General features: G+C 44.0%; 1 long non-coding RNA gene across 1 annotated transcript in view; it reads left to right on the top strand.

Moving 5' to 3' along the window:
- Positions 1 to 27960, top strand: part of LOC103170484 — a 66764-nt gene that overhangs the window by 810 nt on the left and 37994 nt on the right. The gene's annotated exons all lie outside the window — the stretch shown is intronic.

Below are 27960 nucleotides of genomic sequence, written 5' to 3'. Positions count from 1 at the left end.
ATATGATTGAATGAATGGTATTTATTGAAACTTAGCAGGTGCAGAGCACTATAACGTTTGGGACAGTGCAATACAAGAAGTCAAGAGGGAGCTTGCTGGCTAGGGCAGCTTTGCTCAGGTTACATGCCCAGTGTTTCCCTGGCATGGAATTGTTGGATGACTCCTAGACTGTAAGCGCCTTGGGAACAGAGACCATGTTTACCAACTCTGTTTATACTCTCCCAAGTGTTTACTATAGTGCTCTTTACAAAGTACACAATAAATGATAATAATAATGTTGGTATTTGTTAAGCGCTTACTATGTGCAGAGCACTGTTCTAAGCACTGGGATAGACACAGGGGAATCAGGTTGTCCCATGTGGGGCTCACAGTCTTAATCCCCATTTTACAGATGAGGTAACTCAGGCACAGAGAAGTGAAGTGACTTGCCCACAGTCACACAGCTGATAAGTGGCAGAGCCGGAATTCAAACCCATGACCTCTGACTCCAAAGCCTGGGCTCTTGCCACTGAGCCACACTGCTTAAGCACTTAATACAGTGTTCTGCACATAGAATGTGCTCAATACATATTGATAACACCTTGTATTTATAAAGTGCTTTCACATCACTTGTCTCAATTTACTCTCATAATATCCCAATGAGGCTGAGAGAGGCAGCTGATATTATCCCCATTTTACGGATGAGGATACAGAAATGCAGAGAGGTTGGTAGTAATAAAAAATGGTTCTTGTAGTAGCATTTAATGAGTAACCCCTGGGCACAATGCACTGTATTAAGATCTTGGAAAGTATAAAAAAAAAAATTGACACATTTTCTGCTCACAAGGAGTTTATTCTCTAATAGAGGAAGCAAGCATAAAATATTTACAGAATAACAAATTATCTGTGTATACATAAGTGCTGAAGCTGAGTATGTATGTAAGTGCTAGAGAGGGCTCAGGAGTTGATATCTCTTGGAATGATGACTTACCCACGGTCACCCAGCAGACCAGTGGCAGAGCTGGGATTAGAATCCAGGTTTCCTGACTTCCAGGACCTTTCCATCAGACTACATTGTGTTTCAGACCCCTCTAAATGGTCTCAAGGGCTCTCAGAAAGGGCAAAACATTTTCCAAAGGAGTCCATGGGCAGACAGATCCTTCAGAAGCAGAGTGAAAAGAGCATAAGACTGGGAGTCAGGAAACTTGGGTTCTAATCCTTGTTTCCCTCAGTTTCCTGCTGTGGCCAAGTCACGTAAATTCTCTGCCTAAGTTTCCTCATCTGTAAAATGGGAATTAAGTGCCTGTCATCTTTCTCCCTTTAGACTGTGAGCTCCATGTGGGTCTGGTCTGATTATACCTGATCTACCCCAGCATTTTTCACAGAGCTTGACACATAGTAAATGTTTCACAAATACCACAGTTATTAGGGGAATAGTAAATTCTTCAACTCTAGATTTGAAAACAATCCCATATGTGCCCAGAGGGAGGCTCCAGAAAGTAGAATAGGGAGAGGTTGGAGAACTTTCTTTTTTTTTAAAATCAAATTTGTTAAACCCTACTCTGTCCAGCACTGTTCTAAGCCCTGGGGTAGATACAAGTCAATCAGGTGGACAGAGTTCAAGTCCACCTGAGGCTCAACAGTTCAGGTAAGGAAGAGGATAGGTAATCAATCCTCATTTTACAGATAAGGAAACTGAGGCACTGAAAGTTAAATGACTTGCCCAAGGTCACACAGCTGGCAGTTGACAGAGCTGGAATTAGAGAACACATGTCTTCTGACTCAAAGGGCTGTGCTCTTTCTATTTAAGCTATGTTGCTTCTCAGTTGCTTGAAGAAGGCATGGCAGTAACAGACCTCATCTATGACTCTCTTTTCCCCCCCCTCCCCCCCCCATACCAAATTTCCTACTTAGCCCCAGGCTGCTAAGCAACCCCAGGTAGGTGACAGGGTGGTTCTCAGAGCTTGGACTTCAATTCCCTGAACAAAGCTCGATCAATCAATGGTATTTATTGAGTGTTTACTATGTGCAAAGCACTATACTAAGTGCTTGGGAGAATACAACACATGAGAGATATTCCCTGTCCATAACAAGTTTACAGTTTTGAGCTTACAGCTTGAGACAAACATTCTGGAATTGTGATTTATCAGGCCAGGAAGCACATGCACTAGGCAGCAATCATATCTATTCAAGACAGTGTGGTCTCCCAAGAGCCTCGTATAGTACTCTTGCACATAAGCACTCCAAAAATACTATTGGTTGATTGGCTGGGAGTTTTGTTAGTGGGGTCTCATCACCTTTTCTCAGCTGGGGTATTCTCTACTGTCTGCCCTCTGAACAACCCTTCTGGCCAGGAGCTGGAGAATAGAGAGCAATGCTTAAAAAAGATTTAAAGTGAGGGTCCCCACATCCACTCCCCTTTAAATGAACACAGGACCTGAGTCTTTCTGTGTCTTGGTCACCCTGGGTGTGGGAGCCAAACCCATTTGCAAAGAGATCTAAAAAGGACCCAGGGAGCAGCCTGGGCAAAGTGGTGAAAGCATCAGAAAAGAGACTAATGTGGAAAGGATACAGGATTTGGATGTTTTCTCCAGAAAGGGGTAGGCTCAGTGGGATATAGCAATTTTCAGGTGGATGAAGGGCTTGTTTGTGGCAGGTGATCAGCTGTTCCTCCATCTCCTCTGATGGGGAACTAGAGAAAAGGAGCCAAGACTGCAGCTGCAAGGATTTAGGTTAGATATCAAGAAACACATCCCAACCACGTAGGTTGTTAAATGACCAGAATGAGCTTTTTTAAATATGGCATTTTTTAAGCACCTACTATATGCCTGACATTGTACTAAGTGTTGGGGTAGATGCACACTAGTCAGGTTGGACAAAGTCCATGTCCCACGTCCCATTTGACAAATGAAGTAACTGTAGCAAGAGAAGTTAAAAGCCTTGCACAAGGTCACACAGCAGACAAGTGCCAGAGCTTCTAAGGAAGGGTGGGAAATCTCCTTCTCTGAAGGCACTCAGGAATGCTTTGCTGGATTGGGGGTTTATCCAGGCCTGCTCAGAGACAGGAGGATGGATTAGTTTGCTCCTGGGGGGCTATTATGGTTCCAAACCACCAAGAGGTTAATTACTGAGCATCCTGGAGTGGATGTGTGCCCAGAACTCCTGGGACCCCAATCAGGCCTGGGTGCAGAGATAGGCAATTATTTGGGCCAGAGTTGGCTCGTTTTACAAGTCTGCAGGACGGAATATATAAAATATTTGATGCTCACTATCCCTCTCAGTACATCACTACTTTGGAGGCAGGGGATAGACTAGATGAGCTTGGAGTTACTTGTAGGGGGTTGGGGGGAGGTGAGAGATCAAGATTTTATGAAGGCCCTTTCGTATCCCAAAGTGGTTCTCACTTAAACATGTTGGCAAACTGACCAGGTTTGCTCAGGAGCAATGATGATGATAGGTAGATTTATTTATTTTTTCCTGGGCAGAGTGGAGGGCTGGAAAGAATTAATTGACGAGCACTGATGAAGACTGAGTTGGGCTCCCTGCAATCCCCTCTTTTGCTTATCAGGTGCCCCAGGCCTGGGATCTGAGGACAGGATCAGATAACAAATATTCCACTGAGCCAAAGTTGGGGGTGGGGTGGCGGAAGGGAGCAATCTGTGAGGGGAAGTGTGGCTGTCTGCCTGGCTTCCCACCCTGCTGCCACCTGGCCCGACAATATGCTGACTCAGCTGTCCCTCCTCCATATGGCTTGGGGACAGATGAATTTCTCCAGGGCCCGGGGAAACAGCAAGCTTCTGAGAAGAGATGCTGGCTGCTGTTAATGGCCCCAAATGGGAGGGGCCAGAAACAACAGCAGATCAGGAATGAGAGAGGCATTGTGGGGTCAAGAGAGGGATGGACAAGGTTGGGATGTGAAGTGGGCAGTGTTGAGAGAGGTCTGGGTAGGTTTACCACCTTTTCTAGACAGGATCTCCTCTTCATCAGGCCCTCCTGGAATTGAGAGAAGGTTGAAGTGGGAAGGTGCCCATCTCAGAGGGCAGATGTCCTCAAAAGGAGAGGGCAGGGGAGGCTCTCAGACCTCCCTACAAAGCAGATAAAACTAAGCAGAACTGTCTGCTGTGGCTTTATTTGCTCTGGAAAGTGGGATTCCTGGGATCCTGGGAGAGCAGCTAGCTGCAGAGTCTCCAGGGTCTTCTTCAGTGGGGTAAGTTAAATTGCAAATCAGATTGGAGGCCGGTCAATTCTTGGGATCATTTCCTCTCAGGTTGGAAGGAGTAGAATTGGCAGGGTCCTGAGGAGGAGTCTTGCCTCACTTGTGATGAGGACAGGGTGATTGGTGGCCCAGAAGGATTGGGAGAGGAAGGATCAAGGAAGGCAGAGAGATATAAAGTGAAGGGGAGAGTGAGAGACAAGCAGGGAGAAGGGGATGTCTGAGTCTGGAGTTTCCCATAAACTGAAACAAATGCCCCATGTTTGGCTTTCCTGCTGACCTTGACCTAGATGAAGCTGCAAGAGGGCTACCTGTTCACGGCCAGCAGCCTCCAGGCCCGCTACTCCAGCAAACTCAAGCTCCAGCCTCAGGAAGCACAAGATGCTGCCCAGACTTAAGTTGACACCTCCCTTTTGGCCATGGAGAAGGTGATGTGGGGAGGACAAGAAGAGGTTAGATTAGACTAAACCTGTCGAAGGGCAGGGTCTGTCTCTATCTGTTACTGATTTGTACATTCCAAGCGCTTAGTACAGTGCTCTGCACATAGTAAGCCCTCAATAAATACTATTGAATGAATGAATGAAAGAGGGCTTAACCGTGAGACCTACAATTCAACTGTATTTATTGAGCACTTACTGGGTGCAAAGCACTGTACTCAGCACTTAGTATTGCCTTAACCTCCAAAGCCAGAGGCCCTCAAGCCCAGAACAGAGATTTCTTTCCTGGCACTGAAAGAGTCAATCCAATAGGCGTAATCTGGCAGTCTCTAGAGTTTTAGTGTGAATTAGAGTAATTAATTAATTCTATGTTCAGAAGTGTTTTCTGACTCAGGGTTGAGAAGCTCAATAGGGAGGGTGTGGTGTCCCCTCTGGGGATTTTCCAGGAAGAAGGCAGAATGCAGCTGGTCTGGAATATGTTGTGCGCAGTTTTGCCTGAAGGCAGGGGGATGGACCAGATGACTTTGAGGTTACTGATGTGTCCCACTGACTAAATATATTCCCGTAATGCAAAATCCAGTAGAGCAAAAGCCAAAGTGGGACAAAACAATTTTTTAAATTAAATTGAAGAGAAGAGTTAGAATCTTTCCTTCCCTCTCCTCACCAAATAAGAAAAGAAGGAAGCTGGAGGCCATGTCCAACTAGGAAGACCAAGTCAGGAAAGTCAGGCTTGTATCTTAAATATTTGGTTGTCCCAGGTTAGGAAGGATAGATTTGGGGATGTTCCCGTTCTAGGAAATGGCCATAAAAAGGAACATTACTCTATGGACCCAGTGTATAAAGGAAATCTCCATCAGGGAGAGATGTTTGCTATAGGCTTTGGATAGAGGAGGGGAGCAGAGCCTAGGTCTAGGAATTGGGGGAGCAGGGGAAGCTGGATGTCTCTAGGGACTGCAGGGACTTCAAAACCACATGTGGTGTGGATGTGGATACAGACTTTGTAGCTTCACATGCAGCTCAATGAGACACTGAAATGGGTGATGGAGATGGTCATCCAGCCCCTGTTGGGCCCTGGCCTGGCCAGACAGGCCTGATTTGTAGCCGCCTGCTTTAGCATGGCCTGGGGCTGACCTCTATCCTCCACTGAGGGGGAGTCTGGACTATGTGATGTGTCTAGCTTGAACTAGAATGTTGTAAAGCGGAGTTTGAGTGGGAGTGGATTGCGGATAGCTTCCATGAGATGAGCTTTCCTCTGGGCCCCTCTCTAGCATTAGATAGCCCAGAGAGAGAAAGAAAAACAATTAAATCACTAGAGGTGGCTCCATCTCTGACATTTTGTTCTGGAGATGTCCAAAGCTGAAGATGGCTAGGAAGTCTGACCTGTTGAATTTCTCAGGAACAGAAACTGGACAGATTTAATATTTCAGCCATAAAATTGCAAAGCAATAAGATCAGATTTTCACACACCAGTCTTATGAAATTGAGGTAATTCCCCTTCTCACTATGTGTAAGAAAGACTTGGGACCATGGAGGGAGGAAGGAAAATCAAGTCAGTAACTGTAATCTGGCTCTGGAAGCAAGGTGATGAATATGAATATCTCAGATCTCTTCCAGAGGTTCACCCTCTCTTGGCTGGCTTTGATGGAGAGACCCCGACTTTGCTCTGGATTCACCAAAGCAGAGCCCACGTCCGGAAGCAGGATTTAACTTTGGGCTCCACTGGCTTTCTGGCAAAGATGTTTCTGCCAGGGAGTCTTTCCTCTTTATCTGACACTTGTGAGATGATTAGTGGGAAATTGGAAAGCACCTGGCTAGAAAACATTTCCTCTCATCAACAGAGCACACATTTCCCAGTCCCAAGGCTTAACCTGGTCAGGTCGGTGGCCCTCATCGTCATCAGTGGTATTTATTGAGTGCTTATTGTGTGCAGAGTATTGTATTAAGGGCTTGGGAGAGTACAATACAACAAATTTGGTAGACATTCCCTGCCCACGATGAATTTACAGTCTAGAGGCCCCCACCCTTGCTCTCTGGCCTGTCAGACTGAGTTCTTCCAAGTATAGCTCTTTCCCCCCTTCCCTGTCTCCACTGCAAGGTGCATATGTCCAGCATTTAATTGTGTGGCTGGGAGCTGGGCAGCATAGGGGTTGAATGTCTTTTGGAATTGGAGCCCAAAGACCGTGAGCCAGCTTGGCCATCAAAGTTTGCATTGCGCCTATCCCTGGCAGGGAAAGCTGGAAGCCTTAGGCTCATGGATGATGCTCTGGCCTCCCTGATCTAGATAGCTGTGTTCCCAGTAAGGCTGGTTTTGAACCTCCTGAACACGGGTTTTAAGGCATTCCATCGGCAGCCTGCCTCTTATTTATCTACTCTCTTCTCCCACTCTGCTCCAGCTCACACTTTCTGTTCCTCTGAAGTTAATCTATTGATTGGGCCCTTCATCTCTCCCACCTCTGACCCTTGACTCAAGCTCCTTTCTCCTGTCTGGATCTCCCTATCCCTTCATATCTGCCAGATCTCAGCTATACCCATCCTCAAAGCCCTTCTGAAATTCCGATTTCCTCCAGAGGCCTTCCTCCTCCCAAATGGCACCTCCTCCCAAAAAACACCTCAGTCCTTTTACACCACCTCCACATTCATGCAGTCGCAAGTACTTGTAGCACTTTTGTGCATAATGATGTACATTGAACAGAGAATGTATATCTATCCATGAGGTCTGGGCTTCTCTTCTGATCCTGACATTGAAGAACACTTATTCTTTGACCTTTTGTGGGATGGGAGGTGAAAGTCAGAGCCACAGAACCTTGCCTCTGGGGTCACTAGATGAAGGGCAGCAGATCCCTGAAGAACTAACTTTTCCTCCAACCTGAACTCTCTTTTGTGTCTGTCTTCCCTGCTAGATTGTAGACTCTGATGGCAAACTCCCCTCTAAACTGTAAGCTCACTGTGGGCAGGGTCTACCAACTCTGTTATATTGTACTCTTCCAAGCACTTAGTACAGTCCGCTGTGCACAGTAAGCTGCCCCTTCCCCCCCCCCCCCCCCATCCTCCAGTAGACTTCTAGAGGGTGCTGTCCTTCCAAGAAGTGGGACTTTGGAGAGCAACCACTGGGCAGTGCCAGGATGGGTTGGAGTGGAACAGAAAATGGATGCCAGTGATTTAGTCACCTGACAACTTCCAGTCACTGGGAGGGATGGGCTCCCCCAGGGTAACTACCTTGGTTGGTTTACTCTAGGAATGACCCTGTGCTTGGCATCCTCTGGCTGTATTAATGAACTGTAGTCAGGCTCAGACATTCCACTTCACATCTTATCTAATGCCTGGCTCCCAGCTGGCTTCCTCCTTGTTAGATTTTGTGCTTTGTAGAGTCTCATGAGTTAAGGTTTAAGCCACACTGTGATTGCTATAATCCATGTGACATAATGATGGAGGAGAGACAATGGAGATGCTTATGGTATTGTCCTGTATTGCCAACAATACTTCCAAGTCACTACAGAGGAATCCTGATTTAATATGGAAACTAGATTCAATTTCTTACAGCTCAAACACCAGCCACAAAAGTTTTCCTATAAACAACTGGCGCTAAAAAAAAACAACCCCAAAAACCAGACTCTTTTCTTTTAGCAGACTCTTAATTTCATCAAAACGTATAGGCACAACACTCACATTTCCAAGGCAGAATTCCTCAGGAGAGATTCATATTGTTTAGTTACTCAGAAACTGTAATTTATCCTCAAAGTCAGCAGGGTCTCCCCAGACATGCTTAATTACATGGAGGGGAGAAAATCAGAGAAGGAAAATCAGGATCCCCTGCAGGTATCTTAAACACTGCCTCCTGGTAGTCTCCTTGGTTGAATTTTCACTTATTCACCAGTGTCTAATTTCTTCCCACCTTCTTCCAAGTCCCAGAGGATCTTGGGAAAAGATTCTGGGAAATGTCTCATTTGTATATTTATGGATGGTAATGTGCATCAATTGAAATATTTACAGATTCAGACCCTGTGGGGGACCAGGCTCTAGTCTTGCTTTCAAGAGACGCGTACCTGCAATATCCCAGAAAGGAGAATTCCTATTTCTCCCTCCTGACCAGGGATAACGCAAATCACTGTGGTATGTGCCTGACTCTCCTGTGAATTGATGCCTTATCATGTCGGGAGAGTTTGCGAATACTGATGAAGCTTAGAACTATACCATGTAGGCCTACCTGTAATGGAAAGGTCCAAGCCGAAGCAACCGACAAAGTCAATTCACCTGTGTCAGTCAGCAGTGACATGGGAAAAGATCAAAGGCAAATGATCAAGTGATCAAAACTTTGATCAAGGACAATGGCAGAGACTCAAGTTTTTACTGCAGGTTTGAAGGCAACAGTAAACCACTTCAGTATCTTTACCAAGAAAACTCCATGGCTACACATACCAGAATGACTTCATGATCGAAGATGGGACATTCTGAAGAGCGTGTGTCCATGGAGTCGCTGTGGGTCGGAAATGACTCTGGCATTTGAAGATGTGCCAAGAACTACATTACGCGCCAGGGTAGTTATAAGAGAATTGCACTGGACACAGTCCCTGTCCCACATGGGGCTCACAGCCTAAGTAGGAGGGAGAACAGAAATTGAATCCCCATCTGACAGTTGGAAACTGAGGCACAGAGAAGCTTAAATTCCTGTTCTCCCTCCTACTTAGATTGTGAGCCCCACGTGGGACGGACTGTGTCGAGTGCAATTCTCTTATAACTACCCTGGTGCCTGATGTAGTGCAATTCTCTTATACCTACCTTGGGGCCTGATGTAGGGCACTAGGGCTCTTCTCCTAAAATGGATAATGTCTGTCCTTGGACCACATGCCGAACCACTGACCAAAATCCAACCCAATGAATAATCAAGCCCATCTCAAAACTTGCTAATGCAGTGCATAGGGCCAAGGTTTGGAAGCGCATAAGAATGAGCTTGGGCTGGAGAGAGAGCAGCTATGATGCCTCCACTTTCTAATCCGTTCTCTCTCCTCAAGTACACGTTCTGCATCAATAGTCATTCTTAATTCTTTGACTCTCAGCATTTTAACTCCAGCTCTTTAAAGCCTCATAGGAATGAATAGTTTATCAGATTGTGATTTGTCAGATCCATTTCACTAGCTGATCTTAAACAACCTTGACATTTTCTCATCACTCTCTCTTGGGCTCAGTTTCTTCCTTGGCTTCCCAGTCAGCACCATAATTCTGCCTGCCCATCTTGGCATAATTTCAAGTGCTGTTCCTCCAGTTCAACCTTAAAATGGCTTGGGAAAAAAGCACCACTGGGAACATTACAGATAAATCCTTCTGCTCTCCTCACCTCCTTTAGGATTGAGAGTGAAGATAAGCTGTTTACAGTCCTAGGTGCCAACTCCCATTCTCCTTAAATTCATCTTTGAAGAAACCTCAGCAGGGTCTCATGGTGGAGGGAGTCATACCCAGAGTCTTAAGCAGCTTTTTGACAACCACACTTTCTCCTAAATGTGCTGCAGTTTTGAGGAAAAGAGTAGAACTGTAAGGACATAGAAAGAAGGTGAAATCTGTAGTCTAAGAAACCATATTCATTCTTACTCGGCCCCAGCTGGTCTCATCTTCCAATCACCTGGGGACTGGAATAATAAAAGGATCAGAAGACTCTAAATCATAAGTAACTTCGTTTATGGAGAATGATATATAATGACCCCAGCTCTATGCTCTGTACACAGAGGGGCATGATAAGACTTTCCGGTCGACAAAACCCAAGTTTTTTTGTTTTTTTTTCTTCCCCCAGATCCATAGAATGTAACTCTTTAGACACTCCACCAGGGATTCTCTTACCTAACATTCTTCCAGCTTGCTCCGGGGTGTCAGGAAATATGGCTTCATTGCTCTGCAAGAACAATGATATTTTACCCTAGACACTTTTTTATGTGCAGTAACAAGGAGGGAGAGTTCTCGGTTTCAGGGTATAAAGTGCTGGCCTGGGGAAATATCTGGTTTGCTCTGGTTCTTTGCCAGACCATTAATCAGTGAGGAACACCTGTCCTGTGGCACAGAGAGGGTCTGGAGTGGAGGGTCCCAAGCTGCTCTCTTCTGCAAGTTGACAAAGCACAGGAAAATGATCTAGGAAGCTTGTTGGACAAATGAGATTTTTAAGGCTACAACCACAGTTTTAAAGCTAGGTTTTTTCAAAATGTATGTGTTCCAGGCTTTGTTCCCATATAGAAACAGAGGAATATGATACACAGTGATGGCTCAATAAATGCGATTGAATGAATGAATACACCTAGCTTGTCCTATTATCTGTTTGTCCCTTTGACTGTATCCAGCATATTTATTTTAAGCTTCCAACTTCCCTTCATCATTTTTTTTTTTTAAATTATGGTATTTAAGCACTTTCTATGTACCGGGTATGGTACTAAGCCCTGGGGTAGGTAGCTAGTTGAGTTCAATCAATCAATTGTATTTATTGAGCGCTTAGTATGTGCAGGGTACTGTACTAAGCACTTGAGAGGGTTCAATATAAAGAGTTGATGGACACATTTCCTGTCCACAACAAGCTTACTGTCTAGAGGAGGAGACATATTAATATAAATTACAGGTATGTACACAGGTTGGACACAGTCTGTGTCCCTCATAGAGCTCAAGGTTTTAATTCTCACTTTACAGATGAGGTAACTGAGACACAGAGAAGTTTAGTGATCTGCCCAAGGTCACAAAGCAGACGGTAAAAGAACTGAGATTAGAACCCAGGTCCTGACTCCCAGGCCCATGCTCTATACACTAGACCACACTGCTTCAATTTTGCTCCTCCTGCTGAGTTCCACAGTTCAGAAGGGGCCCCTATGTTAATAGGGACTTGGGAATGGTATGCGATGGCTCTGGACCAAGTGGGGAGTGAGGGGAACCCCGAGGTGGACTGCTTTAAGTTGGGGAGGACTTGAGGAAAATATGGTATGTATCAATCAGTGGTATTTGAGTAGTGTTTGCAGAGCACTGTACTCAGTACTTGGGAGAGTACAATGCAGAAGAGTAGGTAGATATTTACCCTACTCACAAGGAGCTTACAGACTCAGAGTGGGCAGAGAGCATTACTCTGCATTCTGTGCCTGGAGCACCATATGCTATATCCCATTTTTCAAGGTGTCCAATATCCATAAGTGCCATCAGTGGCCACCTTTTGGTGTCCCAAATGGAGGAAGGCACCTTGGCTCTTACATTTCCATGGCTATCCATCTCCTGTGCCACGTGCCAGCTGTGGGACCTTAGGCAAATCACTTTTGTGCCTCAGTTACCTCATCTTTAAAATGGGGATTCAATACCTCTTCTTTCCTCCTTAGATCATAAGCCCCGTGTGGGACAGGCACAGAGCTTAGTGCAGTGCTGTGTGCAAAGCACTATGGTAAGTATTGGGAAAGGATACAGAGGTGAGAGTTAGACCCGCTCCGTGGCCCTTGGGGAAAAGGAGAGTGGTGACAGACATGAGAAAAGACAAAACAGTAAGTACAGAAAAAACCTTAAAGATGAGAAATAGAGAGTTATGAAAATAAAATTAGAAATCCAGCAGGGCACTGTGGCTAGAAGAGTAGGAGGAAGAACAGGTATTTTAATCCCCAATTTACAGATGAGGAAACTGAAGCCAGGAGAGCTAAAAGCGTCTTGTCCAAGGTCACTCAATAAAGCTGGGACTCCAACCTAAGTCTGACTCTCAGTCTTATGGTCACCCATTAAGTTGCGCTGCCTCCTTTCAGTGTTGCAGGTAGGGAGCGACTTGAGGACCGGACTCCTAATTCAAGCCCAGCTGAAGGTCAGATCAGAGAAAGTCTCAAAGAGATTGATTGCCTATTGCCCAGAAGACTCCTGCTCCCATAAGGGCTCTGGCCTGGACATTTTAAGGTAACTCTGCAAGTTTAGAAGTGATGTCTCCCAAAATGCCCAGAGACAATAGGAAACATGACAGCTATAACTATAATTACCATGAACATCCAACGACTCCGTGAGGCTCCCTAGCTGACACAATGAATTGCTAATTAAAAGCCTGATTTAAGTAGCGGTACTAGACAAGACCTTGAACCGGCTTCTGTTAAAGGGAGGATGTGTGGAATATGGAACCCAGCCCTGCTGGTTAGGGATAATTAATTGATTGATTTAGGTCTTGCATTTGGCTCTGTTGGGCAGAACAGCCTTCGAATGGGGTTGACTCTGGGGAAAGAGAGTCTGTGCTTCAGACCTTCTGGGAGAGAGGATTTGCTTGGCTAATGTTTTATCTCCCTAGGTTTCAGCTGAAATCATCACTGGAAATACGTTGAGCAACAGTTCCCTAGTACCAATTTGAGATAAATTTTGAAGGGAAACATAGTCTGTATTCAGATTAATTCATAATTAGCTTAAAAATGGCATTTAGTACAATGAGAAACTCATTGTGGGATCCAATATTCAGTTGGGGTAGTTTCAACACCAGAGACATTTGTTTGAGGCATCGTCTCCCCCTCTAGACTAAGCTCCTTGTGTACAGGGAATATGTCTACCAACTCTGTTATAGTCTCCCAAGAGCTTACTAATTAATTCATTGTGGTATTCAGTCGCTTACTGTGTGCCAAGCTCTGTTCTAAGTGTAGAGAGTTCCACATGGGGCTCACAGTCTGGGAGGGAGTACTGACACTGAATCCCCATTTTGCAGATCAGAGAACTCAGGAACAGAGAAGTTGTGACTTGCCCAATGTCACACGTGGCGGGTCTGGAAGTAGAACCCAGGTCCTCTGCCTCCCAGGCCTGGACTCTTCCCATTAGGCCATGCTGCTTATTTATCAGTTTACTACTGTGCTCAATAAATGAGTTGTTTGTTTTTTTTTTTTGTGGATCAGAGGGATGAATAGAAGTGGTGGGACACTCCCTCTTTCTCCAAAGGATGTCTTCCCTTCAGTAATATTTAATTGCTGTGGCAAGAAATGGTTTTAATTTGCTCCCTGGGTACTTGCAAGGACTAATTAAGACTGTGCATTTGAAAGTAAGTTCAGGTCCTAAAATTAAATATTGCCAAGGGTAATTACATCATTTGTTGTTTATGGATGCCCTTGGGCATTTGATATTTGTCCCACCCTCAACCTCACAGCACTTATGTACATATCTTTAAATGATATACTATATTTTAATGTCTATCTCCCAGTCTAGACTGAAAGCTCATTGTGGGTAAGGAACCTGTCTGCCAACTCTGTTATACTGCCCTCTCCCAAGTGCTTAGTTCAGTTATCTGCACATGGTAAGTGCTCAAAAAATACCAATCATGTTAGCGTGAATTTCCCCTACTTAGTTTGGAAGTGGTGCTTTCAATGACAATACTGAGGATTAGGAAGAGAAATTGCCTTTCCTACTGGTTTGCATCCTATACACTGGGCTTGATGCTAGTTGCTGAATTAAAAAAAAAAAAGTCAGGCAATTGGGAGGGTGAGAGAGTTTAGATATGTAGCTGCTTATGGGATTTTGCTCAGAGGGATTCTTGAATGAAATTTTTCCTGGAAATTCCAAGTCCCTATGGCTATTGTTTCTGTGAGCTTTTGGGTACTGTTTAACCCCCATCCCACTAGAGGGATTAATAATAATCATGATTTTAAATGGTAATTATGTGCTAAGGGCAAGGGGAAATACAGTCAGTTCTGACACAGTCTCTGTACTACTGGGACTCACAGTCAGGTCAGGAGGGAGAACAGTAATTTAATCCCCATTTTACAGATGAGAAAATGGAAATCCAAGGCCACATAGTAGGATAATGTCAGAGCCAGCATTAGAATTCAGATCTCCTGAGTCTCAGTTCTGTAGTCTTCCACTAAGTGCACAAACTGGAAATTAATGAAATGATTTCTCGAATATAATCCAAGTGCTTAGTACAGTGCTCTGCACATAGTAAACTCTCAATAAATACTATTGAATGAATGAATTCCCTTCTAGAGCATTTTTATTCTGTAAACTAAACCTGGGTTATTATGGGAAATGCAGTTAGAGCTTTATATTAAGCCCATGTCTAAATATCACTTGTTTACCATAAATTTTGATGGGTTAAAAACCAATTTCTGAACTTCCCCCATCCTAAATGGAAAATCAAATATTAAGAATATAATTTGAAAAGAATCATGGCTATTTTTCTCCGTTAGAAGTGTTATATTTTAAAATGAAAAGCAATCATGTGAGCATAATTGTTGTAAATCAATTGCAGCACAGATGTCAATAAATCTCCCTGTTGCCAGAATCCACATTCTTGTTCTAGTCTAGTTACTTGTAAGAATGATTTTGAGGCTGCTAGGGCCACCACACTTCATTTTTGGGGTCAATACCCTCTGTAGATGGGGAAAACATGATTGAATTTTGAACCAAGCCTGTTTTGGTTTTGTCAATGTCTAAACTATGCTGTAGTTTTATTTTTGGATAGAAGCCCCTATTTGCCTAGACTTTTGATTTTTTTTTTTTTTTTGAGCAAATCCATGTTTCATGGGATGCCTGATCTATTTGGTTTTGCTGAGCTTACATTTAGCTAATTGATCATTTAATCATATTTATTGAGAAGCAGCATGGCTTAGTAGATAGACCATAGGCCTGGGAATCAGAAGGACCTGGGTTCTAATCCCAGCTCTGCCTTATGTCTCTTTGGGCAAGTCACCTCACTTCTCTGGGGCTCAATTAGCTCATCAGTAAAATGGGGATTAAGAGTGTGAGCCCCATGTGGGACAGTACTTCCCAAGCACTTAGTACAGTGCTCTGCACACAGTAAATGCTCAATAAATACGATTGACTGAATGAGTGACAGGGACTGTGTTCAATCTGATTAATTTGTATCTACCCCAGGGCTTAGAACAGTGCTTGGCACATAGATAGTGCTCAACAAGTACCATAATTATCACTGAGCCCTCCTGTAGAGCTATGCTAAGAACTCTCAGCTCTGGCAGTTGTCTGCTGTGTGACTTCTGGCAAGTCACTTAACTTTTCTATACCCTAGTTACCTCATCTGTAGAATGGAGATTAAATCCCGCTCCCTCCAATTTATACTGGGAGCTTCAAGTGGCACAGGGACTGTTTCCATCTTGATGATCTTGTATCTACCTCAAATGCATAATCCAGTGCTTGGCACATGTCAGCACTTAAGTACTATAAAAAAAATGACAGCAAAAAAAGAGACTTTAGAGTACAAAAGAATAAACAGACATGATACCTGTCTTCAAAGATTTTACTATCTAGAGGTGCTGAAACAGAGAAGACAGCGTGGCTCAGTGGAAAGAGCACGGGCTTTGGAGTCAGAGGTCATGGGTTCGAATCCTGCTCGGCCACTTGTCAGCTGTGTGACTTTGGGCAAGTCACTTAACTTCTCGGTGCCTCAGTTACCTCATCTGTAAAATGGGGATTAAGACTGTGAGCCCCACGTGGGACAACCTGATTCCCCGTGTCTATCCCAGCGCTTAGAACAGTGCTCTGCACATAGTAAGCGCTTAACAAATACCAACATTATTATTATTATTATTAGAAGATGAGTTGATCATGGAAAGTCTACTGGAGGGGATGATGGGATTTTTAGCAGGAATTTTGGAGGAGGGAAGAGCAGTAGGCTGCCAGAAATGAAGAGGGAGGGAGTTCCATGCAGAATGGAGGGTATGAGCAACGGGTCAATGGCTGGGGAGATGAGAACAAGACAGAGTGAATAGGATGTCTTGAGAGGAATGAAATGTGCCATTACTGGTCCTCTAGGCTACAAACTCATTATGGGCAGGGAATGTGTCTTTTAAATTGTTGTATTGAACTCTCCCAAATGCTGAGTACATTGCTGTGCATGTGGTAAGCACTCAGCACTCACTGACTATCAATGACCCCCTTGGGTACTGTTCCGCTAGGCAACCACTCCTCAAGGGATCGCACCAGAATCCTGGCTAAAGACAGATCTTCTTTACGAAAGGGACCCTCTGCTCTCACACAGCAGGGGTCACCATCCCAGCATAATCTGCTAGATGCACCCTCTGCAGCAAAGAAATCCAAACTCCCGAATGCTTCCCGGTCTCGTTTCCTTAGTTCTCAGTCCATCAGAGTCCGCACGTTGATCAAGTTCCTTCTGTTCCTCCTTCCTTTTTCTGATGGTAGGAGAGAACGTGAAGGGATCTCTTCTCCAACAATATTCCTCTTCTGATAATGCAAACAGCACTAATTCCTCTGCCTTTCGATTATAGCATACAGGGCCGTTTTCCTTTAGCAATCTTTGTTTTCATGCTAGTATGTGTGAATTTTCTCCATGAGAAATTCCTGAGGTGACCATATTGTCCCCCCTGGACTCATACAAGCTCAGTATAGGTACCTCACTGCCATTATTCTGCAGCTGGCATGACAGGTGGCCAGTGGCCCCCGGAAGCGTGTGTGAGCTGGTGTGTAATTGGAGTAGTGAGTAGATATATAAGGGGGAGAGAGCTGATTGCCTTAAACACATTTCTCCTTTAAGCAGAGAGTTATGAGTAAACCTTGGAGGTTTTTGAGGAGTGAGGAGATGTATAGAGAACTATTTTTGAGTAAAATGATTCTGGCAAGACCTACTATGATCTGGAGGTTGGAGACATGGAAGACAGGAGGGTAATGCAGTAGTCAAGTCCAGATATGACAAGTGCTTGGATAAGCATGGTGACAGTTTGGAGGAAGGGGTGGATTCTGGAAATGTTGTGGAGGAAAAATCAATAGGATTTGATGACAGATTGAATATGGGAGTTGAAAGAGAGGGAAGAATCTAGGATAATGTCAAAGTTACAGGCTGCAGAGGTGGGAGGTGGTTGGTGTCATCTGGGATGGTGAAGTTAGGTGTTGGAAAGGATATGGGAGAGTAATGAACAGTTCAGTTTGATTGAAATAATGCTACCCAAGGCACATTTTGAGGTGCTTATATTTCCTATCCTCCCCAATGAGAGCATTCCATTTGTTTTTATTTATATGAATTGTCCAAACAAACTGAGTTTGAGTCACTCTGGGAAATGTGTAGGCTTAACTTGGTAATGTAGACTATTGTGTTTTTTTTCTAAAAAGAGTAACATGGTTTGTTCTACTCATTCCAACAGCACCATTAGATATGGAGCAATTGGTTCGATGACTTTAATTTGCTATCGTTTCTCCAAATGCTGCAATATTTATTGTCTGTAATGTCATCCATCTCTTTGCCATTTAGCCCATTTAATTATACTTGCAGTAGGAGTTGATTAACGAGGCTGACAGTTCTTGGGTTCTTTATATAACATTCCAATTAAAAGGTGCTTGAACAATCTCTGTCTTTTCCACATTTTTTCCACCCTCTTAATGTTGTAACTCTTTGTATTCAAGTCAGAGACCAATTCTGACATTTAGTTCCAGAAGGAAAAAAAACAAAACAAGGAAAATTCCCTCCCCAGATGGAAAGTGGGCTATTTGGGTGTTAAGAGATTAAGAATCAGCAGGCTTGAAGATTCCACATGGGATTCTATGATCTCATTCTGAAGTCTTGCTTAGCTTTCCCCAGTTTATTAACTTCATCAATAAAGAAGATTAACTTTTGAAATTTAGTGTTGTTGGCTAGGGGGATGATGATTACATTGTCTTAAAGAGGGAGCCTTTGAGGTGACAATTTAATCCTGAGCATAACTCAATCAGTAGAACAGGCGTTTAAGAAAATAAAGAACAAGGTAGCCCAAGTTAAACAAGCACTTCCTACCTTGTGAATATAATTGGAAGCCCTGAGAAGCAGCTGTGGTTAATGGGTACCTAGTGAATGTGCATTTTTCTTGTCTGTAAAAGGGAGCTCAGAGAGAATGCCATGTTATGGAAAGGAAAAAAAAAGCACAATTTCAGGGAGGCAGAGCTAGAGATTCTTGTTGACAGCTATGCTCCTTCCCTCTTTCCTTCTAATGGGCCATCATTTTCTGCCCAGGATGTAAGATTGCCGGCTGAATATCCTACTCACCCTGCAGCAGACCACAAGTATTTACAAATCAATCAATGGTATTTATTGAGCACTTACTATGTTCAGAGGACTGTATTAAGCAGTTAGGAGAGTACATTACAACAGAAGTAGCAGACACATTCCCTGCTCAAAATGAGCTTCTGGTCTAGAGGGAAATATGGACATTAATATAAGTAATTTATAATGCTTAATTTAAAGATATTTTCAGACAGGAATGACTTCAGACATTTAGCCACCTTGATGCAGGAGTTCAGTTGGGTTCTCTGCTGCCCACCTCCTCACCGTCCCTCGGTCTCGCCTATCCCGCCGTCGACCCCTGGGCCACGTCCTCCCGCGGTCCCGGAACGCCCTCCCTCCTCACCTCCGCCAAACTGATTCTCTTCCCCTCTTCAAAACCCTACTTAAAACTCACCTCCTCCAAGAGGCCTTCCCAGACTGAGCTCCTCTTCTCCCTCTACTCCCTCTACCACCCCCCCTTCACCTCTCCACAGCTTAACCCTCTTTTCCCCCCATTTCCCTCTGCTCCTCCCCCTCTCCCTTCCCATCCCCACAGCACTGTATTCGTCCGCTCAACTGCATATATTTTCATTACCCTATTTATTTTGTTAATGAAATGTACATCGCCTCGATTCTATTTAGTTGCCATTGTTTTTACGAGATGTTCTTCCCCTCGACTCTATTTATCGCCATTGTTCTCGTCTGTCCGTCTCCCCCGATTAGACCGTAAGCCCGTCAAACGGCAGGGACTGTCTCTATCTGTTGCCCACTTGTTCATCCCAAGAGCTTAGTACAGTGCTCTGCACATAGTAAGCGCTCAATAAATACTATTGAATGAATGAATGAATGAATTCTCCCTTTATGGGAGCTGGTAATGTCATGAGGCAGGTCATGTGATGACATCATATTGCCTCATTCAATTCAATCATATTTATTGAGTGCTTACTGTGTGCGGAGCACTGCAGTGGGAGAGTATAACATAACAATAATCAGACACATTCCCAGCTCAAAACAAGCTGGGGACTGGTTTCTGGGCTTCTGATACAGAAGTTGGGCCACTTGTTTCTGTCCTGGGCAGCACCTGAGTGGGAACTCAGAGGCTCTGGATTCTAATCCTGATTCTGCCATTTGCTTGCTGAGTGATCTTGGGCAAATCATTTAAGTACTCTATGCCTCATTTTCCTCATCTGCAAAATGGGAATAAATATCTGTTCCCTTCCTACTTGACTGTAAACCCCATATTGGTCAGGGACTCTGCCTGACCTGATTATCTCATATCTATCCTTGTGGTTAGTAAAGTGCTTGGCACATAGTAAGTGCTTAACAAATACTACTATTATCATTATTATTTTTATTAGGTGAATAAGAAAAGGCTCAGTTTGGGTCCTCAGAGAGTTTGCAATCTAACAGGGGAAAGAGGATAGAGTAGCACGCAAAACAACGTAAGCATGTACAAAGAGATAAATGGAATGGTAAGTGTGTGTTCAGGATGAAATTAGGTTGTAGATTAGGTGGCAATCTGGGAAGTCTTCCTGAGGAAGTTGGCCTGGAACAAGGGTTTAAGAGTGGGCATGCTCAGAATCAGGAAAATTGAGGCAACACTCCAGATAGAATAAATTATAATAATGCCATTTGTAGATCATGGTGTTTGAATAATAATAATACTATCTGTAGATAATGGTATTTGTGATTACTACATGCCAAACATTATACTAAGCACTGGGGATAATCAGATGGAAACAGTCCTTGTCAAACATGGGGCTCACAGTCTAAAGGATATCATCAGAAGATAGGAGTGGCTTTCTAGTTCCCCATGCAGGCATTTTCATCCCAACTCCCTGAAGTAGGTGGAAGCTTCTCCTGTTATTGAACTTCTTTTCTGAAGGAGATTCCATGATGTCTCATGGAAACTCATTCCATGCCAGAGCCAGGATGTTTTTTCTTCATCTGCCTATTGCCAAATGCTAGGGATATATTTATTTGATACATTCCGTTCCTTTAAAATAGAAGTGATTAAAGATCATAAAATGAATGTCTTGTAGTGAAATTTTGAAAGGGTTACATTTCTTTAGGGAAATTTGTCCTGAACAAACTTTGAATTTTGGAAAGTCAGCATATCAATCCAAGGTCTGTAAAAACAAAAAAAAAACAAAAAAAACCAGTCCTTGTTACTTAACATAGAGCCCAGAGTATTGAAGACAATGCCCTGCTCTCAGCCATGCAAAATAATATGGGCCCAACAGTTAAAGGAAATCAGTCCCAGAATTCTGTCTCTCCTCTCTGCTCTGTTTGGGGTTTCCATGGGAATCTGGATATGAGGAGAAGCTCAGGGTATTTTCTGGAGGCAGGGTAGATATTGATGTTCTCTGAACTTAGTGATACTGAGATGGAGTGGAGGAATGGGAGCTATGCTGAGGAATGTGGGTGGAGTCCATGGATATTTTGCAAGCCGGTGAAGGTATTTTCAGGTGGGACATGTTCTGAGCAGAACTGCAGGTTTGGTGAAAGATTAAATCATAAATTTGCATAGTACTTCAGTTTTCCAAGTCAATGATTTCAATTTTGCCCTCATAAAATCACTGAGAGGAAGGAAGGGGGACAGTTGGTAATATTAAACCCTTATATTAATGGGAAAACTAAGGCCTAGAGAGGTTGAGTTGCCCAAAATGTCACAGGCCATCCATAGCAGACCTGAAACTCCTAGCTCCATGCTGTTTCCACTGGATGACTGCTTTTCAGAACTCAAGTTTTGCAACACTCTAGCTTCCCAGGATGACGAGGTTTGCTGCTTGAAATGGGCAACTGGGCCTGTTGGATGAGTTATGGGCCATTGGATGGTCATCCATTGGAGAAGATGGGATGGTCATCTTCTCTCTGCCTGAAGCTGCCCCTCAGGAAACACTTGTCGCAGATGCTGATGAGGTGAATGAGACTTGGGGTAGGGTCCAGACTGCTGACCATGGAACTGAAGGTCTGGCTCATTCATCTTCTGTGAGGAGAACCTTGTTAAAAATAATGATCTGGACCCTTGTTAAAAAATAATGGTATTAAGCACTTACTATGTCAAACACTGTTCTAAGCCCTGGGGAGCATACAAAATGATCAGGTCAGACACAGTCCCTGTCACACACAGGACTTACTATCTAAGCAGGAGAGAGAACAGTTACTGAATCCTCATTTTACAGATGAGGTATGAGACACAGAGTAGTCAAGTGACTTACCGAAAGTCACACAGCAGGCACGTAGCCAAGCTAGATTAGAACCCAGGTCCTCTGACTTCCGGGCCCATGCTCTTTCCACTAGGCCATGCTGCTCCTCCTTGTTGAACCTCCATTCAACACAGTATCAGTAAACATTAAGCTATGGTTTCTGAGTGAATTGCATGGGACCAGGGGAGACCAGGACAGGCTCTTCTGACTCCTCTGGTCACCTGGAACCTCTTCAGAAATACAAAATCTGGTGTAATTGCCTCTGGATCCTCTGCACCTTGTGTTCTTATCACCCGTTCTCCAAAATACTTTCTTATATTCCAAGGGAAAAGGGCTGTCCCTGAAATGCAGGTTTCTTTCCTGGCACATGTTATTGGGGGAGGATTGGGAAGACATATTTCATATCAATCAGTGGTGCTTATTGTGTACAGAGCAATCAATCAATCAATCCTATTTTTTGAGTGCTTAATTGTGTGCAGAGCACTGTACTAAATGCTTGGGAGGGCATAATGGAGTGGGTGGACACGGTCCCTGCCCATAACCAACTTGGGAAAGCTCTAATACATCTTACAATCTGTATTAAGCACTTGGGAAAGCACATTATAACAGAGTTGGTAGAAGCAATCCCTGCCCGAAAGGAGCTTACAGTCTTCATTCTGAGTTTCTGGTGTTATCTACTCACTGAGAGGGCTGGCGGTCCATGAACTCCACGTAAATGATAGAGCAGAGGTTTCACCCACTTGTCTGTCATTTTCAGACATTCCAGCAGATCTCCACCCATCTGATCTAGAAGACACTTTCCACACTGTATCTGTGCTTTCTCAAGTTAACGTTTTGCCATCCATTTTCTGCTCAGCAATTCCCTCTGACAGCAGGCATAGATCTGGAAAGTAAATACCGTTGCTTGATTAAGTTGCTCTTGGAAATCCTGATTGCATTCATGTGCAGTCTTTTTTTATGGAATCTGTGAAGCACTTACTATGTGTTAGGCACTGGACTGAGCACTGGGATAAGTTACAAACTAATCAGGTTGGACACAGTCCATGTTCCACATGAGGCTCAGAGTCTTAATACCCATTTTACAGATTAGGTGATGGTGGCACAGAGAAGTTAAGTGACTTTCCCAATATCATACATCAGACAAGTGGCAGAGCTGGGATTAGAAGCCAGGTCCTTCTGACTCCCAAGCCCATGCTCTATCCACCAGGCCCCACTGCTTCTCTTTGCCATTTTTCACCTTGGTGAATGGCTATTACCTAGTGGGTCAGGAACCCTACAGATTGTGTTTTGGGGCCTTTTCTCTCTATTCTTTTCCATTGGAATGGATTTTCTCCTTCTCCCCCGAGACTTACCCTTCCTGAGTGTGTTTGTTAGTAATGGGCTCATCCTTCCCAGCTGGGCAGTTCTCGATCTTTCCACCAGGGAGCGGGGCTTTACATTCATACAGTAACATGCACATTTTAATAGTCCATATTTTCCCATTTGAATAGAGTAATAATAATAATGTTGGTATTTGTTAAGCACTTACTATGTGCCAAGCACTGTTCTAAGACCTGGGGTATAATAATAATAGTAAGCGCTTAACAAATACCAAAATTATTCTGTGCAGAGCACTGTTCTAAGCACTGGGGGAGATACAGGGTAATCAGGTTGTCCCACGTGAGGCTCACAGTCTTCATCCCCATTTTCCAGATGAGGTAACTGAGGCACCGAGAAGTGAAGTGACTTGCCCACAGTCACCCAGCTGACAAGTGGCGGAGCCTGGACTCGAACCCATGACCTCTGACTCCCAAGCCTGGGCTCTTTCCACTGCGCCACGCTGCTTCTAATAATAATGTTGGTATTTAAGTGCTTACTATTTGCCGAGCACTGTTCTAAGCGCTGGGGTAGATACAGGGTCATCAGGTTGTCCCACCTGAGGCTCACAGTCTTAATCCCCATTTTCCAGATGAGGTAACTGAGGCACCGAGAAGTGAAGTGACTTGCTCAAAGTCATACAGCTGACAGGTGGCGGAGCTGGGGGATTCGAACCCATGACTTCTGACTCCCAAGCCCGGGCTCTTTCTGCTGAGCCACGCTGCTTCCCACACATTAAGTGTTTGGCAGATGTCTGAGGTCTTTTAGCCAGGTAAGGTGGGGAGTAGAAAGGGTAGGGAGGCGTGTGGCTTTGGCGGTTCACTAGCGAAAGAGAGAGGTGAGGGGAAACTTTTCAGGTTAGTTAATTTTGTCTGCTTGGAGATTTTTGTTTCAACCACCAGCAACCAGCAGTACTTGATGAGGGTCTATGATTCTCACAGGCAAATTGAAACTCATCCAGCACAGAAGGGTTTGTCAATAGGGCATGGGAGTGTGTGTGTATTTCTGTGTGTGCCTGCACGTAAAGGCTACAACGGATCAGGGTCTAGCAAAACAAAATGGTGTATATATAGGTCTCAGAATGACTCCATGTCTTTAGGTTCTTTCTGTCAAGGAAGCTTTTGCTTGTTCTCAGTCTGTTTCATTCCCTAAGCACCAAGAAGGGGGTTCCCAGAATTCTGTTCCCTGAACCTTTTCTGTCCTCCCCTCACTTTCTGCACAGGACACCCGGCTAGGATTTCACTTGAGTTTGCTCCAGGAGTGAGGATGAGCATCCTCATTGCTCATTTACAATTCCTGCTTGCTCAGGAGGAAGCAACTAGAAAGACACTCTCTTGGGGAGGAAAGTAGCAAGCAGCATCATGAATATATGTGTCTGAATGAGACATCCTGGAGAGGGGGCTAATGGAGCAGCTCTCTACAAGGTTCAGTAGAATACATGATTCACTTCTGAAAAGTACAAAATGCTATGAATATCATTAGTGTGGAAGATCAAATGGTCCAGAAAATTAGTTTGGGAAGCACTCAAGGTTTAGAATAATTATAATCTAGGTAAACTTGCAACAAATGAAATGAGAATTTCCCATTTTTCTTTAAAGGATTATTTTTTATTTTTACACTGTCATAGCAGGCTCAGTGTTTTAAACACATCTAGGTTCTAAACAATAATGGGAGGCTTGAAAGAAATTGGATTGAATTTACAGAAAACCCTATGGCTCAGTCTTTGCTTAAACTAAGTTCCATTGACATAAGAAGAATCATATTCATTGGCTGTGTGTGCAGAGCACATTGGAGAATGCCATGTGACAGATGTGGTACACATGTTCCCTGCCCACAAGGAGTTTATAGCCTAGCAGGGAAGACTGGGAATGCTGCTAGGGGAAAAATGCAGTGGGGACACATGGATTGGAACAAGTTTCTTTTAGCTTTGCATCCTGAGAAGCAATATGGTCTAGTTGAAAGAGCACAGGCCTGGGAATCAGAGGTCCTCATTTCTAATCCCGACTCTGCCGTTTTCCAGCTGTATTGCCTTGGGCAAGTCACTACTTCAGTGCTTAACATAATGCTTGGCACATAAGGCTTAATAAATACTATCATTATGATGATTATTATTTCTCAGGCCCCTTCTTCCTGAAGTTGTCAGCTTTCTAGGCAAGAATTGTCTTAAGCATTATTTTGGGATCTCTGTTTTAGGTCACTCTGTCGACTTTTGATTCTTTTAGGTTAATAGTACAATAATCTTAGGGTTGGTGCTACCCAATATTGGTCTCCAGATCCTCATTTTGGGTGGGGAAAAAGGGATTAATTGAAGGGATTACTTCAATCATTATGTTTCTTTTGTAATGTCTTACTTTGTATATGGGCGTCAGGAGAAGCAGGGTGGCTTAGTGGAAAAAGCATGGGCCTAGGAGTCAGAGGATCTGGGTTCCAATTTCAGCTCTGCCACTTGCCTGCTGTGTGACTTCGGACAAGTCACTTGACTTGTCTGTGCCTCAGTTCCCTGATCTGTAAATGGGGATCCAATATCTGTTCTCCCCATAAACTGTGAGCCCAATGTGGGACCTGGTTATCTTGCACTAATCCCAGTGTTTAGTACAATGCTTGGCACGTAGTCAGGACTTTAGAAATACCACAATTTACCATTTACGAACCGTGAAACCATAAGCTCCTTGAAGGCAGAGATCCTGTCTCCCAACTGTACTGCACAGTGCATAAATGAAGTATTCAGTAAATACTACTTATTGATTGGTTGATTTCCTTTCTCTATTTGTCCTCCCTGACTTGGACTTGAGCCCTCTGTGGAACAAGGGCTTTGTTTGAAATTTTTTTCTGTTTTCTCCAGCACTTGCATTGTAGTCAACACAAATAGTAGTCAGCACTTCATCCATACCATAATCAATCAATCCATTATAGAATAGGCATATTCTTTGACCGTTCCCCACTCTCGAAGTTGTGTGCCCTGAGGCCAAGGAAGAACTCACCATCCTCATTTGAATGGCGATTCTAATATGTCCTGCAGAATTCCCTCCATGGCAAACTGAATGGGGAGAGGGAAGGGAAAATGGGAAAGAAACCCAGAACAAAAGGTCCCAGTTCCAGAGGATTTGAAAACAGTCTGATGTTTGTAGGTTTGCCATTATCCTTTCAGCAAATTGAGAATCTGCACCCATTTATTACAAATACTAGCAATTTCATGGTGATTCATTGTCTAGGTGTAATATGTTAATTGCACCGTTTCTCAGCACACACATTATTCTCTGGCAGTTGGCAGCCTAGTCTGAGTGCCACTGTCCAGATTCTGGAAACAAAATGGAAAGGGAAGCATTGATAAGTGGGGAGTGAGTAGAGGAAAGGCTGGGGAGGTGAGAGCCTACAATCAATTAATGTTATTTATTGAGCACTTTGTGCAGGGTACTATATTAAGTGCTTGGGAGAGGACAATACAACAGAACTAGCAAACACGTTCCCAGCCCATAAGGAGCATACGATTAGATGTACTCGCAGGCTAGTTGGGTTCATTTAGGAACAGCAGCCCTGAATGTGTACATCTGATCATTTATGAATCAGCATAATTTAGCACAGCCTTGCTGCTCATCTAACAAAACATCTACCGGACCACATAACTCCTTACAACCCTAAAAATTATTTCTCAGTTTGCCTCACGCTTACCAGTATCCTAGCAATGGGGCATCTGATTACAGGAAAGAGCAGGTAGGCAAACAAAATATGAGTGGTCTATGTAATTCTTTTTGCTAATCAAATCCTATTAGTTCACATTCTTATTTCTCTTAGACCTTTTCTAATTGCATCTAGACTTCAATTCCGGAAGTCTGCGATCACTTCCGCGGTTGGTTCAGCACATGAACAATACATTAGGATTCATGACTTCACACCCAGGTTCCCTAGGAGCTTGGAGAGTTGAGCAGAGAGTGGGTTCACATGGTCCTAACATTTTGGATCCATCTGGCACAGAATTCTGACTTCTGTCCCCAAAAGATGCAACATGAATGAGACAGAATGAACAATTACTCCTTTCTGAGTGACCAATCCCTCCATACACTGATGGGTATGGACTCAGTTGTTGAGGAGTCTTGCTAGCGACAGCTAAACAGAGCAGACTGAGGTAAGGGGGCTGTAATGCAGCATTCTATTTGTCACACTGTGAGCACAGCGCTTGGGTACCAGGGAAGGATCTGGTCAAGCTTGTAGTCTTTCGCTTCCCTCTGCCTGTCATGGAGCGTATCAATCAGGTGGTCATGCAGCCCATGAGGGCTTTAATGATTTGCCTGATTTCCAAACCCCTCAATTTATTTGCCACAGGCAGGGTGGCCTTGTGGAAGGAGCATGGATCTGGGAGTCGGAAGACCTGGATTCTAATCTCGGCTCTACCCCTTGTCAGCTGTATGACCTTGGACAAGTCATTTAAGTTCTCTTTGCCTCAGTTTTCTCATCTATTAAATGGGGACTTAATACCTGAGAAAGGGGAAGAGACCAGGCGAGCAAGGCCCACCAATGTGGTGGATGCTCAGATTCAGTGTGTCTCCATCGTCCATGGAACATTTGTTTGGGTGTTCTCTCTAACACTGGCTCCAGGACTGGGGTCAGTAATGATGAATGGGCAATGATGACTGGAGAAGTGACAGGACAGCGACCCCCTTTCCCCACTGACTTCCTGAAAACAAAAAGGAACTTCCCCAAGTTGCTGAGACTGGGAACTGAAAGACAGAACCAGAAGGCTGCTGGTCAAAGCTGGAAGGATGGAAGATCTTTATTCTGGGTTGGGGGAACCTCCTTTAAGCATGATTTTCTCCTGCTACTACCGTTAGGAGT

This window comes from Ornithorhynchus anatinus, chromosome 8 (genome assembly GCF_004115215.2).
Source record: "Ornithorhynchus anatinus isolate Pmale09 chromosome 8, mOrnAna1.pri.v4, whole genome shotgun sequence".
NCBI classification, from domain to species: Eukaryota; Metazoa; Chordata; class Mammalia; order Monotremata; family Ornithorhynchidae; genus Ornithorhynchus; species Ornithorhynchus anatinus.
Note: the sequence above shows the minus strand (reverse complement) of the source record. Positions and strands in the feature narration are given on the sequence as shown.